Below are 16431 nucleotides of genomic sequence, written 5' to 3' on the forward strand. Positions count from 1 at the left end.
ACGGGTTTGGGGATTGCCGCCACGACAAGCACCAACCACCTTATGACCACAGCTTCGGTCAGCTGCCACAACAATAGAGGCATGGAACATGGCCCATTCAGACTCAATGTCCCTCACCTCCCTCGGGACGTGGTCGAAGTTCTGCCGGAGGTGAGAGTTGAAGCTACTTCTGACAGGGGACCCTGCCAGACGTTTCCAGCAGACCCTCACAACACGTTTGGGCCTACCAGGCCTGACCAGCATCCTCCCCCACCATCATAGCCTACTCACCACCAGGTGGTGATCAGTTGACAGCTCTGCCTCTCTTTTCACCCGAGTGCCCAAGACATGTGGCCGCAGGTCCGATGACACAACCACAAAGTCGATCATTGAACTGAGGCCTAGGGTGTCCTGGTGCCAAGTGCACATATGAACACCCCTATGCTTGAACATGGTGTTCGTTATGGACAGTCCGTGACAAGCACTGAAGTCCAAAACACTGCTCGGGTTCAGATCGGGGGGGCCATTCCTCCCAATCACGCCCTTCCAGGTCTCTCTGTCATTGCCCACATGAGCATTGGAGTCTCCCAGCAGAATGAGGGAGTCCCCAGAAGATATGCCCTCTAGCACCCCCTCCAGGGACTCCAAAAAGGGTGGGTACTTCAAACTGCTGTTTGGCGCATATGCACAAACAACAGTTAGGACCCGTCCCCCCACCTGAAGGCAGAGGGAGGCTACCCTCTTGTCCACCGGGGTAAACCCCAATGAACAGGCTCCAAATCGGGGGGCAATAAGTATGCCCACTCCCGCTCTGCGCCTCTCACCAGGGGCAACTCCAGAGTGGTAGAGAGCCCAGCTCCTCTCAAGGAGATTGGTTCCAGAGTCCAAGCTGTACGTCGAGGTAAGTCCAACTATGTCTAGCCGGAACCTCTCGACCTCTCGAGCTCGCGCACTAGCTCATGCTCCTTCCCCTTCAGAGAGGTGACATTCCACGTCCCAAAACCCAGCTTCTGTAGCCGAGGATTGGACCGCCAAGGTCCCTGTCTTCGGCCACCACCCAACTCACACTGCACCCGACCTCCTTGGCCCCTCCCATTGGTGGTGAGCCCATGGGAAGGGGGACCCACATTGCCTATTTGGGCTGTGCCCGGTTGAGCCCCATGGGTGCAGGCCCGGCCACCTGGCGATCGCCATTGAGCCCCACCTCCAGGTCTGGCTCCAGAGGGGGGGCCCGGTGACCCACGTCCGGGCGAGGGAAAACACCATACAAAGTTTTCATTCATCATAGAAGGTTTGTTGAACCGCTCTTTGTCTCATCGCTCACCTGGGACCAGTTTGCCTTGGGTGGCGCTACCAGGGGCATAAAGCCCCGGACAATAGAGCTTCTAGGGTCACTGGGACATGCAAACCCCTCCACCACGATAAGGTGACGGTTCAAGGAGGGGAAAGAGTACGCAGTACGTGTTTCGCCCTCATTTTGGGCTCATCAGGCGTACACACTCTACTGCTCTCCTCTCAGGGAATCGAACCTTGGACGTCAGCGGCAGAGACGAAGCCCCTTTACACTGCGCCACAGCATATGGTTCAAAAACTTGTGAACAATAATCAAAATTTCCAAACCTTTTTTGGTCACTAAGGTTCCCTATGAGGCAGTTGTCTACTGAGATCTTACCTTTAGAATTGCAGGTGTGATAGATGTAATGGAAGGACTGACATCCCGACTGGGATAGGAAGTGGTTTTTTAAGAAATGATGGATGGAAAGACTGCTTGCCAAAAATAGTTGTTCTTTGATAGGTAGCAGTGCTCCTTTGGCATGGTTCCAGTTTGGACAGCAGCAGGGCCACATGGCAAATGTAATTCCTAAAGACAGCATTGTTGGATGCCACCAGGGGGCCCTCCCTGAAGTGAACATCCAATTTTCTGTCACTGGAAGTACTCACAGGTCCAGCATAAAAGAAGCCATCTCCCTTTACTCTGGAAGTCGAAGTCTGGGGAAGGTGGACAAAGCTTGCCTGGGAGGAGTACAGGAAAAAAAAGAAAAAATTATTGTATTGGTTTGTGTAGTGGATGAAGCTTATTTAGGGTACCTTCTTAAAAATAATGGTCAGCTGAACTTGGAACTGAGTCACTGAAGTTGTGTCTGGGGTTTTGGGCTTTGAGACATCCTCCACATGTTACATAGGAAATTACAAAATCCATAAAAATATAAGCAAATTAAAAATTCTAAAACTTGAGAAAAGTTTTATATATATTTTTTATGCAGAGTAATAAAATGATTTTCTTTACTGATTAGAACGAGAACAGGCAATTCAGCCATATAAAGCCTGACATTCTTATTCACGTTTTGAAGGTCTCCACACTCTTAGGGCCTCATGTATAAACGGAGCATATGTACAAAAATGTTGCTTATGCCCATTTCCCCACTCGCTTCAAGATATATAAAAACTAAAGTTGCTGTAAAGCCATGCACATTTTCACAGCAGCCTCATACCATATGTACACACTTTGCAGTTTTGCAAACTGGCAGTACCTGGCGTTAAACCAGTGCTACGATACAGGGTTTATCAAATACCCCAAAATTAATTGCATATCCTTTACAAATTTAAGGCACTTGATTGCAATAATTCTGTAACAATGTAATGGTGCACATAATGGCCAAACTATACCAAATACCATAGCTACTTTAGCGTTGTTACTCTCTATGCACCACTAGAGTATTTTAACCCATTGTATCTGTTTATGGTATAACAGCTGCACAGCAGCTGAACAGAAAATTCCACAACGGATTGTGTCGAGAGCGCAGAGGATTATGGGAATATAGCTTCAAGCCCTGGAGGATATTTATAGAACACGCTGCCTCAGGAAAGCCACCAGCATCTGCATGGATTCCACTCACCCATGCCAGAGTCTATTTTAACTTCTCCCATCCGGCAAATGCTTCAGAGCCTTTCTTGCATTGACCTCGAGGCACAGAAGCAGTTTCACCCCAAGAGCTATAAATGCGCTCAGTCAGTCCATCAAGAGCTCCCAGCAGAACTGTTTGTACTTAAAATTACAATTAGTCACTGTGAACTTGCACTACATCTGTAATATTGCACAACCTGAGCCACTTTATGAACCATTTGCACTATCTGCACTATATGTACATGTACTGTATATTGTACTTATGCTTTCCGATTGTATATTTTTCAGTTTTTTTATTGTATTATTTTTTTTAATCATTTTATTAGAAAATAAGTTTATGGAGGAGTTGCATATTGAATCTCATTGAACCACACAATGACAATGAAGGAATTCAATTCAATTCAACAGAAGAGAGCATGTATTTACAGATGATGATGACTGGTTTCTAAGAGTTATTCTCTTAGAGTTGTGTGCTGTTAGAATACTAGGATGTATACTTGATATAACTTTTATGATGAAATGCATTAAAGTATGTACATTATACATTTATACATTTAAAGATAAATTGTTAATTTCATTTAAATAATGTATACTGTTAATAATTAAACATGTGGGGGCACAGTTAATCCTTTCTGCAACACACCGAAAGGAGCATGCAGGCAGTGATCGCCACACAGAATACATTGCATTTATGATATTACAGCTCGCTGAACATTTTAGAATACTAAGATGTATACTTGATATAATTTTCATGATTGGTTATGTGGAGAAAGAAAACAGAAGGACATAAATTGGGGGTTGGTATGTTTGACAGAGACAGTACTGCTAAAATAAAGAATAAAGAACGCTCATCCAGAAAAAACATCCATTAAATTCCCAGGACACCTTGCCACAATATCTCTAAAAAGAGATTGCAAAAGCAGCTGTATATTCAATGCAGAGAACATTTATGGCAGTTGTGACAAGGCTCCAAAAGGCTAGATGTATGAATGAGTATCCCATTGGTTTAATTGAAATAATGTGTAAATGTTGGATTTGTGAGCTGGTGGTTGGGGACACAGACACAGAATTCAATGGATGTTCTTCTAAAGGGTGAATGTAATGTATTCTGTGTGGCAATCACTGCCTGTGCAACTCCTGGTTGGCATAACAGAAAGCCTGTTTAAGAAGCACGTACAGATTAATGGCTGGTTCAGGAAACACTTAGAATATGAAACATTTAATGTGCTACTTTACTTACAAAGGGTTTTGAGAAACTCTAGTAAATTAACCATCAATTTTAAGATGAAGTTTACAACTTTCTACTTTAATGACAAAAAAACTATGAGATTAAAGTAGAGATTTCGAGATTAAAGCCACCAAATAGTACTTTTTTCCTTGCCTTCACTTCACTGAGCAGGACTTCCATTTCGTATTTGCTGAAATTCTTCTTTTTTTACATGTGCTTCTGCGATTGTCTTTTAAGAAAACACTGGATGGAAGGGGCTATTTATGTTGATTTGCATATTGAAATATGCTAAATTCTTGGAGGAGTCTGGTCGGGGTTGTAGACACGTGCATGTGCATTAAAATTCATGTTCTTTGGGATTTATAAAGGGGAAGTGTGTGGAACGATGCTTATGCGCAGTTGTATGCAACTGAATTTTTTGTGTGTAAGCACATTTTCAGTTTTGTCTGTATGCCATGTTTTAGTGTGAATTCTACGCACGGCACTATACATGAGGCCCCTAGTCTCTACCACAATACTTGGTAAATGTGGGTGTGCCAATAAAATTTTAAAAATTGAACACAACACAACACACCCAGGTAACTGTAGCAGGTATTCCCAAAACTGTTGATTTTCATTTTTTTCTTAGAACACCACTGAAAATTCTGTGGACCTACAGTAAGTAGATCAACAATACTGAGACCTTCACATTTCTTTATTTTCAGAGTGTGTATGATGGACACAGGTCATGTGTTGGCTTATTTTGTATCTTATTATTGTTTGGCTGGCAATTAAGGAAAAAAATAGACCATTGAGGGGTCTCAGCTCTAAATAGTAGTTCAATTAAAATTAAGGCAAAATAGTTAATTAGCAGAAAAAAACAGATCACTAATTAAGAAAAGGGTTAGAATGAAAACCTATAGTCACAAAAGTGCACCAGGACCCCTGACCTATTGTGTTCATAAAAATTACTTATCAATGCTTTGAAATCACTTCAGTTTTGTTTTTTTGTCTGATGCCTCCTGACTAACCGGTAGGAGAAAACTGGTACAAGTCATGCAAGACATTTTAGGCCCTCTAGACCTGGATAAGCCTCATTTTGTAGGCCATTTTTGGACCACATTTTGTGCAGGAAAGTACACCCTTATGATAAAGAGAAAAAGAATAGTTATGCATGCCACATATATATATATAATATAAGCGTGTGGAGTGTTGTTTTATGCTCTTTTGATAGATAGATAGATAGATAGATAGATAGATAGATAGATAGATAGATAGATAGATAGATAGATAGATAGATAGATAGATAGATAGATAGATAGATAGATAGATAGATAGATAGATAGATAGATAGATAGATATGAAAGGCACTATACTAGATAGACAGATAGATAGATAGATAGATAGATAGATAGATAGATAGATAGATAGATAGATAGATAGATAGATAGATAGATAGATAGATAGATAGATAGATAGATAGATAGATAGATAGATAGATAGATAGATACTTTATTAATCCCAAGGGGAAATTCACATACTCCAGCAGCAGCATACTGATAAAGAACAATATTAAATTAAAGAGTGATAATAATGCAGGTATAACAGACAGACGATATCTTTGTATAATATTAACGTTTACCCCCCCGGGTGGAATTGAAGAGTCGCATAGTGTGGGGGAGGAACGATCTCCTCGTCTGTCAGTGGAGCAGGACAGTGACAGCAGTCTGTCGCTGAAGCTGCCCCTCTGTCTGGAGATGATACTGTTCAGTGGATGCAGTGGATTCTCCATTATTGACAGGAGCCTGCTCAGTGCCCGTCGCTCTGCCACGGATGTCAAACTGTCCAGCTCCATGCCTACAATAGAGCCTGCCTTCCTCACCAGTTTGTCCAGGCGTGAGGCATCCCTCTTCTTTATGCTGCCTCCTCAGCACACCACCGCGTAGAAGAGGGCACTTGCCACAACCGTCTGATAGAACATCTGCAGCATCTTATTGCTGATGTTGAAGGATGCCAGCCTTCTAAGGAAGTATAGTCGGCTCAGTATTGGCAGTCCAGTCTAATTTATCATCCAGCTGCACTCCCAGGTATTTATAGGTCTGCACCCTCTGCACACAGTCACCTCTGATGATCACTGGTTCCATGAAGGGCCTGGTCCTCCTAAAATCCACCACCAGCTCCTTGGTTTTGCTGGTGTTCAGTTGTAGGTGGTTTGAGTCGCACCATTTAACAAAGTCCTTGATTAGGTTCCTATACTCCTCTTCCTGCCCACACCTGATGGAACCCATGATAGCAGTGTCGTCAGCGAACTTTTGCACGTGGCCGAACTCCAAGTTGTATTGGAAGTCCGATGTATATAGGCTGAACAGGACCGGAGAAAGTACAGTCCCCTGCGGTGCTCCTGTGTTGCTGACCACAATGTCAGACCTGCAGTTCCCGAGACGCACATACTGAGGTCTGTCTTTAAGATAGTCCACAATCCATGCCACCAGGTATGAATCTACTCCCATCTCTGTCAGCTTGTCCCTAAGGAGCAGAGGTTGGATGGTGTTGAAGGCGCTAGAGAAGTCCAGAAACATATTCTTACTGCACCACTGCTTCTGTCCAAATGGGAGAGGGATCGGTGTAGCATATAGATGATGGTATCCTCCGCTCCCACCTTCTCCTGGTATGCGAACTGCAGAGGGTCGAGTGCGTGGTGGACCTGTGGCCTCAGGTGGTGAAGCAGCAGCTGCTCCATGGTCTTCATCACATGCGACGTCTGAGCGACAGGCCGGAAGTCATTCAGCTCACAAGGATGTGATACCTTTGGGACTGGGGTAATGCAAGATGTTTTCCAAAGCCTCGGGACTCTCCCCTGTTCCAGGCTCAGGTTGAAGATGCGCTGTAGAGGACTCCCCAGCTTCAATGCACAGGCCTTCAGCAGTTGTGGCGATACTCCATCTGGACCCGCTGCTTTGCTGGCACGAAGTCTCCTCAGCTCTCTGCTTACCTGCGCTGCTGTAATTGTGGGTGGGGGGAAACTCTCTCCTATGCTGGTATCAGCAGAAGGATGGGTGGAGGGTGCAGTACTCCGAGGTGAGAGTGGGTTAGGGTGGTCAAGGGTGGTTTTGAAGTTGCTGGTCACAAATATGATAATATTTTTGATATGATTTTTTACCAGTGGTCTTATCCATCTAACAGCCACTCCCAGAAGGTTAAAAATGACTAATTTCAAACATTTTAAGGACAGCAATATACAATTATGTCATTTTTGATTTTTGATCCTTTACTAGGTTTCTAGCTGTCTATGACCCCCTATCAGAGGGTGAAGAATGATGTATTTCAATTACAGTCGAGAATATTTAAACATTTAAACTGAAGCACACATTTTAATATTACAAATGTTTGGCACAACTACTCTTGTTTGTTAAGCACATCTACCTCATGAAGTAAATCATTATATTTTTATGAAACCCCACAATTAGGGCATCTTATGTTAATTCAGACTTTTTCAGATTCAATTACAAACTTTATTACTGTATTCATGTAATAGACATGTTTTAATTTTGTCATTTTAGGCCTTTTCATAATTAATACCATTGAGAATTTTGGAATTGAAATTTATAATTATTTCAAGTTAATGGCTGGTTTCAAAATTACTATGTTTCATCTTACTAGGTCAGTCATCCATTTGGTTATCTCCAATCTTATATTCTGCTGAAGTTCACTCACTGGACTATTGCACCCTCCAGAATTGACTTCTGCCTTCTGACAGATGTTAATAGGATAGTTGTGACCCCTCAGCTCTTAACTGGATTACTTGTCTGATAATGAATGCATGCATGGAAACTCATTTACAGCAGTCTTGTCTCTGTATATGTTTTGCTAGATTTCCATTAACTTTACTTTCTCATTTAGTTAGATGTAATCATAGTATATGTAATAGCAATAGATATGATACTTTAGAACACAACAACAATTCTGACAAAAACGGGCCATTCAGGCCTACAAAGTAGAGTTTGAAAGTCCTTAATATACAACTCTCCACAACTCTACTTGGTGATTTATTCCACGTGTCTATGCTTTTCTGTGTGAAGAAGAACTTTCCAACACTTGTTCGAAATCTACCCTTAACAGGTGCCCATGTGTTCTTGATGAATGGCTTAATTTAAAGTAACAATTGTGATCCATTGTACTAATTGCTTTCATAATTTAAAAGATTTAAATGACATCACCATTTAATCTCCATTTTCTTAGACAAAAAGGGTTTGACTCTATCAATCATTTTTCATGACTCATGCCTTGCAGTCCTGGAGTTAGCCTAGTTCCTTTAGATAGATAGATAGATAGATAGATAGATAGATAGATAGATAGATAGATAGATAGATAGATAGATAGATAGATAGATAGATAGATAGATAGATAGATAGATAGATAGATAGATAGATAGATAGATAGATAGATAGATAGATAGATAGATAGATAGATAGATACTTTATTAATCCCAAGGGGAAATTCACATACTCCAGCAGCAGCATACTGATACAAAAACAATATTAAATTAAAGACTCTGGACTTTCACTAGCACCACTACATGTTTTATGTAATATGGAGACCAGAACTGCACACAGTACTGTAGATGAGGCCTCAATACAGGTATTTACTCCCACCCACCCATTTTGTTTACCTCGCTAGTTCATTTCTCAGAGGTGAAGATGTGGATGTGTTAAGGACATAGACGTACCTCAGAGCACATCAGAACAACAGGCTTGAGTGGAGCACCAACACAGAGGCTGTATGCAAGAATGGTCAGAGTCGTCTCTCTTTTCTGAGAAAGCTGAGGTCAATTAGTGTATGCAGAACTCTTACATGTTTTCTACCAGTCTTAGTTGCTAGTGTATTTTTCTATGTGATAGTGTTCTGGGAAAATGACATTAGTGTAGGGGATTCCAAAAGACTAAATAAACTGATTAAAAAGGCTAGTTAAATCTTGGGAATCAGGCTGGGCTCATTGGAGGAAGTGGTGGAACAGAGATCACTCCAGTAGCTACTTACTATCCTGGACTACAACTCTTGCTACATTTATGAGGTTTTGGTTAAGCAGAGGAGCACATTTAGTGACAGACTGAGATAACCGCACTACCCCAAGGAGTGTTACGTGAGGTCTACCCTAAGCCATCAGGCTCTATAATGAGTCACCCCTCGGTTCAGGTGGTCTTGTTCCCTGTGTGCTAAATGATTCTGAGCAGGTCAAGCAGACATCTTAACTGTGCAATATGCTGTGCCAATGACTGACACCCTGTACTGTGAAATTGCAACTGACAAATATCTGCAATTCTAATCATTTTCCAAATAGTAAATACCTACACTTTATCAATCTACTTAGAGATACATCTTGTTATATGTGTATTTTTACCTTGTTAACATACTTAATATTATAACAATTCTTGTTATATTCATATTAGAACCTTTTTATGGCTGCTGCTGTAATCATTTGGGGTTAATAAAGTTTCTATCTATCTATTATCTATTTATATTATCATGTCCTATCTATCTATCTATCTATCTATCTATCTATCTATCTATCTATCTATCTATCTATCTATCTATCTATCTATCTATCTATCTATCCTGTTTTAGTTAGAGAGAGACTATCCTGGAAGAATAACTTTGTACATATTAACCTCTCTAAACCATTTCCATGTGTGTAGCATTTTCCCTTCATCATAAGTTGTTCTTTCTGGATCACAGTCTTTCCCGGTTCCTGACGTCTGATAATTTTGATATTTCTGCTGTCCACTGATTTTTGCTTTTCTGTTTCCATTTCTTTACTTTTAACTAGGTCTTTTACTTAAATGAGCATTATCCAATCAAATTCCATGTCATTAGCACTGGTTTAGCAATGAAATTAGAAAATTAGAAATATTGTTCTTGCATATAATATATTTCTCCTGCATAAAAAACAAAATGCAAAGGATGGCATGGAGTTTTCCTCAGCTGAACTTTCCTATGAAATAAAATGATTATGGAAAGTAATACGATGACATCTTGTGGTTGAAACTTGTATGAACTGCTATTAGAAAATTACAGTCATAGAAGAGTGCCAAGCAGCCAGGTATCTTTAAACTAGTGTTTTTTTCCCCCATTGATTTCAATTGGAGCTACTGTTACTGAAGTCTGTTGTCCTCAAACTGCAGTTATTGCACACAAAACGCAGGATTTAAACAGATAACAATAGACCCAAAAATAAATCAGGCACATCTACAAAGAAGATCATCTTAAATAAAGTCTGTAATATCCACCTGATCTTTATAAGCATTTCATCCTGATAATCCAGTACTTGCATATACAGAGGTTTTCATCAGAATTGTATTAAAACGATATATGGAGTCAGGTTTCCTGTATTACTGTTTAAAGCCTTTAAGTTAAAAATCTAAGGAACAATGCTACTTACTTCAATGACTCTGCATATCTAAATGACTCATAAATAAACATACTGGGGAAAAAAATAAAATTATCAGAATGATATCTTTGAATTATTGCACAGCCTTATTTTAACTACCAATGATTTGGGTGCCACTGCACAGGTTCATTTACCTTCTGGGTAGAAAGAAAGTAACGTGTTCTTAGTCATGTCAGAGCTCATTGCCCTTATATTAGCCTAAACAATTCTTGAAAACCTTTTCATGAAGTTTTGCTCAAAAGTCATCCTTCATACATCTTGAGACCCTCTCCAAAAGCATTTAAAAGTTAACTCCTGTAAACTGTATAAACCTATTCCCATTACTTCAGTGCACTACATAAGAGAGTTCATACAAATGAAGCCAACCAGTCTGCCGCCACATTAAAATGTTTTCACCGGACATGCGTCAAGACTGGTGTTTATCAATTTGCATAGACATCCCCCTGTACAATTTATTGAAATATATGTACATACCTTACATAACAACTTGGTAAGAGATCACCTTTTATCAAAGCATCTCTATATATAATCTTCATTTGGATCTTGATCTTTGTTTGTCCGTGAATGAATTAGAAGAAGAAGCACTAGATGGCAGTAGAGAAACAGCTAAAACATAGGCATTGCATTAAGAATCTCCTCCAGGCTTATAGTACTGAAGACTGTAGTACTCCAGTCACACCTCAAAACACAGATATTCAAACTAAACAAATTGTTGTGCTTTAAATTAACTAATCTTTATATATAATCTTCATTTGGATCTTGATCTTTGTTTGTCCGCGAATTCATGTTCCCCTGACACTGCCTTGGTTGTTACTTTTCTTTACAAACACTGTCGATACCACTCTTTGTGTTTAGATCTGGCGTCGACACCGTGCTTTGTGTTTAGATCTGCTGTCAACACCTGCTTCGTTGTCGAGACTGTGGTTTTTTCTGTTTCTATCCACCATCGTTGGCAGCACTTTGTCCAAATCGAATGTTCACCCGCTTCTTGGAGTCGGCAGTCAGAGTATATAAGTCGGACACACTTCTGTGATTTTCCATCAGTCGGCGTTTGGAGTTCAAGAAAGAAACACTGGTTCTTCCTTACTCTTTGGATTGCCACAAAGCAACCTGCGAGATTGGAGAAAGGTTGAGAAGAGATCGTGAGAGGAAACAACAGAGTCGTGAAAACAAGACAGACTGTGAACGGAGAGAAGCAGAAATGCTCCTACACCACCACATAATTACTATTCGGACAGTGATTCCGAGTAGGCCGTTCCTATCGAATCAATGTCCAAGGGTTTTGTTTTGTAATTTTGTTTCCCTTATAAAAAATCATAATGCTGTGCGACGAAGGGCCCAGTTCACGACTGGCAGCCGCGTTTAAACAGGGAGCCCTTCACAGACAACTTTAACACGCGCAACGTAGTTGTGCGTCACATGGCTAGTACAAAAGTAAAAGTTGCACCACTAATGCTAGTTTTTGTGGACTGCTAACTGCATTTTCCATTAGTGGTAAGCCTAAAATATCTGAAAAATGCTCTAGGTGTAAAACTGACACAAAGATACAAATTGTCATTATAGGATCAGTTAAGCTGTTCAAGAGATAATCCTAAACCTTGATATTTACATTAAGCAACTGAAGCGACTTGGTAATGTCACATCAAACCAACATGGCCCAGCACTACAACAGTAGGTGCCACACTTCAGGCGATTGTCCAAGGGAATTGAGAAATGCAGAGGTACAGCATTGTTATTACAACATCCATTTGTTTGAAGATTAGACATTTTTTTTAAATATTTAATGTATAAAAAATTTTTGTGCTCTCAGTGTGAAGTGAAGTACGTAAACTGGTCAGTATGTTTCTGTCACATCATTAACTTGCAATGGAAATTCATTTCCTTGGCTCCTGCATCCACTAAGCTTTTGCAAATAAGTAAGCGAGCACAGACTTTTTCCAGCAAAAAGAGATGGGTCATACTAGCTGCTTCTCTTTAAAATTATACACTAAAAAAGAGGTAATGGAAAAAATTAAAGGTTGGGTAGTGGATAAGGTAAAAAAACACCCCGCATTGAGGGGTCTCTACAGGAGGTGGTTACTGTCATTTAGATTTTCTTTTTTAACAAATAAAGAGCATGCTAATTAGTCAGGGCAGTGCCTTATCTCTGGCGCATTGCCTTGTAGCTGAGAAGCTTTTCTAACTTTATTAAATCCAACAAGTCAATGTAAGTCTGCTTATGTAAGTAGTGTTGTAAGGTCAAAAGAGTCAGAGTTAAGTTCAATAATATGACAATCTCTGTTTCTACATGTTTGACAAACACAGAGTTGGTCACCACCATCCTTGTCCGATGACAGCTGTGAAACAGGCAGACTAAAAGTTGGGGTGCCAGCAAGACCACCCCATTTATTACAACAAAAGTACATTTAAAATACATTTAAAAGTACATTTTTCCCATTGGGATTAATAAAGTATCTATCTATCTATCTATCTATCTATCTATCTATCTATCTATCTATCTATCTATCTATCTATCTATCTATCTATCTATCTATCTATCTGTCTGTCTGTCTGTCTGTCTGTCTGTCTGTCTGTCTGTCTGTCTATCTATCTATCTATCTATCTATCTATCTATCTATCTGAAAACAAACTGTGGCTCTTAATAGCCTTTACAACAGGTAGACTTTGTTTGAGATTTGGATCTCTATCCTCCCCTCTCATTGGTCAACATCTGATGCCAGGCCTCCTTGCCATTTGGGTTTTATTCTGTTGGCAATGGAAGGGATAGAGACTTCTTAGAAGCTCGGGGTTGGAGCTAGGTGCCCTTTTTAGGCAGCTTTTCGATGCTACAGTGGAAAGAACCGCTTACTCTGCCAGAACTAGGAAGGTGGTCCCAAGGTGCACATGCGTGACATCTCATTCATCTCAAAATACCAGGTACCAGTAAGCGAAACAGGTTCCTTTCTCGAAACAGACACTAAACTTAATTTTGCATAAGATATTGCAACCGCAAAACTCACTATAAGGGTTGTTTTAGAGATTTATACGTTTTTTGGAGTGGCTGAAAGGAAGGATCATTGCTCATTAAGGGTATGTTAACACTATACATCCCCCAATAATGGTAACGATTCATGAAAAACCACTGCAGAAAGAGCACATTAAAAATAAATCACATGAATGGTGAAAGGCAAGATTAGAAGGAGAAGCTGGAGCAAAGCATACAAGAAGAACAAACTTGATTAATGAAGAAATGTACAATAGTAAAGCAGGAACATGTAAATTATGACATGTTAATCAATATAAAGTAGCAAAGGTTTGCAGACGTGAGGTAGATGTCCCAAGAAAAAGAAACAAAAGACAACCTCTACATAAGTGTTCAAAATGATTCCAACAGAATATTAATTATCATCAATTGCAAGCACAAAATCTCTTTCAACAAATATCAGAGACCGTTAAAAATCTAGCAGAATTTAAATTAACAAATGAAGACATGATTTCAGAATATTTCTGTGGTACCATCGATGTTTACTGTTAATTCTGCACTTTTCTCTAGGGGCCTACACAGTATCATTTTAAGCCTGTGATAGAAACTTTTTTTTTCTTAATTAATAAATAATGCTTTATTTAAGAATCCAAGTTTCTGATAGTAAAAGAAACAATTTTGATTTAAAAAATACCAAACCTTTCCTTTAATCATCAAAGGTCAAATACACTGCTTTTAAATTTGGACTTGTAAGTTGCTTTGTATTACGAGCACATTAATACAATAATCTTTTTAGTTTAAACCGCACTCCATTTTCACTTTAGAATCACTGGCTTTTATTGTGCACTCTAGTGGATACAATTGCCAATAATGACACTTCTGCATGTGTCTGTCAATAACTCGCTCCAATTACATGCTGAACATTACTTTTGCATCCTAGCTTTTGAGAAACCAACAGAATCAATCATAAAGTCTATTTTTCATAGTGAAATAATATAACACGGCTTTTTGAAAGCTTAGTCAAGCAAGCAATTATTTCAAATCAATGACTAATTGAGAGCTCCATAAACCATCAGATGTGTAGATGCACTAGAACTGGATATGAAAAAGATAACAAGTACTTATAAGCTTTCTTTATGCACAATGTGTTTTACAATACAAATAAGGCCTCATTATTACGTTTAATGTATACATAAGATATAAAACCCTATAAAGCATTCAACCTTACCAAAATATTACACCACTTAGGTGTAGAAACCAAATTATTTAACCTCAAAGAAACTATTAAACAAACTCTAGTCATTTGGTTTACTTTATCTTCAGTACCCTAAAACAGCAAACCACTAGTGAATATTTCTGATTATATGGTGTCAGGAAGGAGGAGAGTTTCAGACAGGGTCGACTGGAGTACTCATCTAGACAGCTGTTCCTGACACTCTTCCATTCAAGCTGGTTGTAGATCCCCCGAGAAAGACAGTGATTTATTGATGGAAAGAGTAGAGATTCTGTACATCCTCAATGGTTGAAGGTTTAAACCCTGACCGTTATAGCTACCTCCTTAACAAAAGAAGCAACAATATAGACCTCAAGCAATTTCCCCTATCTCAAAGAGCAAAGTTGTCTGTTTGGAAAATTTCTGACACATTGGATACCTTTGTTTCAGATGTTAGGGCTGAGCGAGCCAGACATCATTCAGTCAAACAACTGCTAATGATAAATTCAAGATGAATTATAAATGTGTGGGGAAAAGGAGCAGAAATGTTTGCAGCTGCAACTCTAGGTATCCCTCACTTGATACTAAAAGAAAAAGAAAAAAGAATCCAGGGCCAATGTCATAAGCCACACCTGGATGGGGAGCCAATATGTACTTTTTATTTCTTCAAAACAAATTAATAATAATGTCTACAAAATGACATAGTCATGAGTTGCACAGGATGGCTGCACTTTCTTTCTATTCTGCTCCTTATTGTTAACTGCAGGAAGCGACTTCTTACCATATACTATACTGTAGTACCTGTACCTACTAGTACCTATACTGTACCTACACATTGTGAAATACGAACATATACAGACCTTTCAGAATTTTTTTTTTTCTTGTTAAGATTTTTTTCTCCAAAAACATTATGTCACATTAAAAAAGTAATTCTGGATTTCAGTTCTTTGAAATAAAAATATCACAGAAAGCAGAAAATATGTAATAATTGGTGTAAAACATTTTGCAAGTCACTGTATATATAACATTTATTCCTCTGAAATAAGTAAATAACAAATCAGTAAAACATATACAGTAATTCCTCGCTATATCGCGCTTCGACTTTCGCAGCTTCACTCTATTGCGGATTTTATATGTAAGCATATTTAAATATATATCACGGATTTTTCGCTGGTTCGTGCGTTTCAGTGGACAATGGGTCTTTTAATTTCTGGTAGGCTACATGCTTCCTTAGTTGGTTTGCCCAGTTGATTTCATACAAGGGACGCTATTGGCAGATGGCTGAGAAGCTACCCAATCAGAGCACGTATTACATATTAAATAGAAATCCTCAAATATATTGTAAGCACGGGGGCTGTTCGCACCCCTAGAGGATACGGCTGCTCCTCAAAAAATGCTGAAAGACTACCTTCACATTCCTCCCTTACTTGCTGGGCTTACTTGTGGTTGCTTTGTTGTGCGATATGCTTGCCGCACGGTGCTTCACATACTTAAAAGCTCAAACAGCACCTATTGATTTTTGATTGTTTGCTTTTCTCTCTCTCTCTCTCTTGCTCTGACATTCTCTGCTCCTGACGGAGGGGGTGTGAGCAGGGGGGCTGTTCGCACCCCTAGAGGATACGGACGCTTGTCTAAAAAATGCTGAAAGACTACCATCACATTGCTCCCTTTCTTGCTGGGCTTTCTTGCTGCTGCTTTGTCAAGCGATATGCATCCCACA

The sequence above is a fragment of the Erpetoichthys calabaricus genome, chromosome 4 (assembly GCF_900747795.2).
Source record: "Erpetoichthys calabaricus chromosome 4, fErpCal1.3, whole genome shotgun sequence".
In the NCBI taxonomy this organism is placed as follows: Eukaryota; Metazoa; Chordata; class Cladistia; order Polypteriformes; family Polypteridae; genus Erpetoichthys; species Erpetoichthys calabaricus.